Source organism: Alosa alosa, unplaced genomic scaffold (assembly GCF_017589495.1).
Source record: "Alosa alosa isolate M-15738 ecotype Scorff River unplaced genomic scaffold, AALO_Geno_1.1 AALO_1.0_unplaced_573, whole genome shotgun sequence".
NCBI lineage: Eukaryota > Metazoa > Chordata > Actinopteri > Clupeiformes > Clupeidae > Alosa > Alosa alosa.
In genome coordinates, this window is record NW_025962734.1 from 6,561 (window position 1) to 10,021 (window position 3,461).

Genomic DNA, 3,461 nt, shown 5'->3' on the forward strand with positions numbered 1-3,461 from the left:
AAACATTTAGAGTGGTCTGCAGGTAAGACCAATCTTTCAGCTTGGTTCCACTGCGCATCAACATTTCCTAAAAAAAGTCCTGGGTAACGAACTGCAGCAGTTCACCGGTGGCAGCTAGCAGCAAAAGGTGCAAAGTTTCACAGAACAGAGGGATCATCCGATTTGAACCGGGACATCTCACACCCGGCGAGAATCATACCCCTAGACCAACGAGCCTGGGCCAAGAGTACTTTTTTATTTTATTCACAACAAATATTTAGAGTGGTCTGCAGGTATCTTTAAGCTTGGTTCCACTGCACATCAACATTTCCTAAATATTTAACAACTGCAGTGGCAGCTAGCAGCAAAGTTGCAGAGTTTCACAGAACAGAGGGCTCGTGGATTTTCCACTAAGCGAGAATCATGTCCAAATGCTTTTGTCGGCGCTTTGTGCAGCAATATTTAACTGAAAGGAAAGGCAGGTCGAGTGGTGTTGAGTTGAAGAAAAGCTGCCGGCTACATGCTGTACAGCAAAGGTAAGACAGTGCTGACACAAGCACCTGATAATGACAAATAGTTGCGTGGGGAAGGGCTTGTCTGGGATTTGAACCGGGACCTCCGCACCTAAGCGAGAATCATTACCTAGACCAACAAGCCTTGACTGGCTATGAATTTAGCTGAAAAAAAACAACAACATCATTTTCTAGATCACTGATGAGAGTTGAAAATTAACACATTTCAATGAAATTCACCTGTAACGCTTCTTGGGTTCGTCCGGGATTTGAACCCGGGACCTCTCGCACCCAAAGCCAGAATCATACCCCTAGACTAACGAGCCACAATGTGACGGCTCAGGTGGAATAAATAAACATCAACTGAGGCTAAATCTCCACAGCAGAAAGGCATTAGACAGTGTGGCCGACAAAGAATTGGTGAGGAAGCACAAAAGGGCTCGTCCGGGATTTGAACCCGGGACCTCTCGCACCCGAAGCGAGAATCATACCCCTAGACCAACGAGCCACGCTGCGCATAAGCTTTTGTCGAGCGTTTTGTGCAGCAATATTTAACTGAAAGGAAAGGGAGGTCGGGTGGTGTTGAGTTGCAGAAAAGCTGCCGGCTACATGCTGTACAGCAAAGGAGAGACAGTGCTGACACAAACACATGATACTGACAGAAAGTTGCGTGGGAAAGGTCTCGTCCGGGATTTGAACCAGGGACCTCTACAGCACCTAAGCGAGAATCATACCCCTAGACCAACGAGCCACGCTGCTCAAACGCTTATGTCGAGCCTTCTGTGCAGCAATATTTAGCTGAAAGGAAAGGGAGGTGTGGTGGTGTTTAGTTGCAGAAAAGCTGCCGGCTATATGCTGTACAGCAAAGGTAAGACAGTGCTGACACAAGCACCTGATAATGACAAATAGTTGCGTGGGGAAGGGCTTGTCTGGGATTTGAACCCGACCCTCGCACCCTAAGTGAGAATCATTCCCTAGACCAACAAGCCTTGACTGGCTATGAATTTAGCTGAAAAACAACATCATTTTCTAGATCACTGATGAGAGTTGAAAATTAACACATTTCAATGACATTCACCTGTAACGCTCTCATGGCTCGTCCGGGATTTGAACCGGGACCTCGCGACCCAAAGCCAGAATCATACCCTAGACCAACGAACCACAATGTGATGGCTCAGGGGGAAAAATAAACATCCAACTGAGGCTAAATCTCCACAGGAGAATGGCGTTGAACAGTGAGGCCGACAAAGAATTGGTGAGGAAGCACAAAGGGGCTCGTCCGGGATTTGAACCGGGACCTCTCGCACTCCAAAGCGAGAATCATACCCCTAGACCAACGAAAGCTGAGCGCCCCTGGGTCTTGTTTTGTCAGGACCCTTGCAGGCCTGAGCAAGTAAAAAAATCTGGTCCAAAATTGGCTCTTTTCCCTTCAATGCTAACAAAAGAGTTTAGATCTTTGTTTTGTTTAGTTACGCTCGATTCTTGCAGTAAAGTCTGGCGTTTGTTTCGAGGAAGAAGGGCTCGTCCGGGAAGTTGAACCGGGACCTCTCGCACCGGCGAGAATCATACCCCTAGACCAACGAGCCTGGGCCAAGGGTACTTTTTTTATTCAGTGCCTTTCTTCACAACAAACATTTAGAGTGGTCTGCAGGTAAGACCAATCTTTTCAGCTTGGTTCCTGCGCATCAACATTTCCTAAAAAAAGTCCTGGGTAGCGAACTGCAGCAGTTCACGGTGGCAGCTAGCAGCAAAGGTGCAAAGTTTCACAGAACAGAGGGATCATCCGGGATTTGAACCAGGACATCTCTACACCCGGAGAATCATACCCTAGACCAACGAGCCTGGGCCAAGAGTACTTTTTATTCAGTGCCTATTCACAACAAATATTTAGAGGGTCTGCAGGTAAGACCAATCTTTGCTTGGTTCCACTGCACATCAACATTTCTAAAGTAAGTCTGGTAAACAAACTGCAGCAGTTCACTGGTGGCAGCTAGCAGCAAAGCTGCTGCAGAGTTTCACAGAACAGAGGGCCTGTCCGGATTGAACCCGGACCTCTGCACCGGCTTGGTGAATCATACCCCTAGACCACTTGAGAGTTGAAAAATTAACACATTTCAATGAAATTCACCTGTAACGCATGTCATTCTCGATTTGGTCCCTAAAGCCAGCGTTTTAGTGCATGTGATCGCTCAGGTGGAATAAATTCCAACTGAGGACCCAAGCAGAAAGGACAGGTGACAAAGCACCAGAGGAAGTAAAAGGGCTGGGGATTTGAACCCGGTTGCACCCGAAGCGAGAAAAGCTAGACCAACGAGCCACGGCTAACATGCTTTGTACAGCAAAGGAAAGGGAGGTCGGGTGCTGCCGGAGGCCGCAGAAAAGCTGCCGGGCTACATGCTGTACAGCAAAGGAGAGACAGTGCTGACACAAACACATGATACTGACAGAAAGTTGCGCGGGGAAAGGTCTCGTCCGATTTGAACCAGGGACCTCGCACCCTAAGCTAGAATCATACCCCTAGACCAATCCAGCCACGCTGCTCAGCAGCTTATATCCGAGGCAGCCTTCTGTGCAGCAATATTTAGCTGAAAGGAAAGGGAGGAATTAACAGTGGTGTTTAGTTGCTGAAAAGCTGCGGCCTTATGCTGTACAGCAAGGTAAGACAGTGCTGACACAGCACCTGATAATGACAAATAGTTGCGTGGGAAGGGCTTGTCTGGGATTTGAACCCCAGACCTCACCAACACCTAGCGAGAATCATTCCCTAGACCAACAAGCCTTGACTGCCTATGAATTTAGCTGAAAAAACAACAACATCATTTCCTAGATCACTGTGAGTTGAAATTAACACATTTTCAATGACATTCACCTGTAGCAGCCTGCGGGCCTGCGTCCCGGGATTTGAACCGGGACCTCTGGCACCGGCGAGAATCATACCCCTGAACCAGCGAGCACTTAATGTGATGGCTC

At 48.0% G+C, this 3,461-nt stretch overlaps 2 non-coding genes across 2 annotated transcripts; both read right to left on the reverse strand.

The window, feature by feature from the left end:
- Window positions 1-745: 745 nt before the first annotated feature.
- trnap-ugg lies at window positions 746-817 on the reverse strand. The gene has a single exon. It is a non-coding gene; the product is annotated as a tRNA-Pro (tRNA).
- Window positions 818-927: 110 nt separating this feature from the next.
- On the reverse strand, window positions 928-999 carry trnap-cgg. Its single transcript has one exon. It is a non-coding gene; the product is annotated as a tRNA-Pro (tRNA).
- Window positions 1,000-3,461: the final 2,462 nt, after the last annotated feature.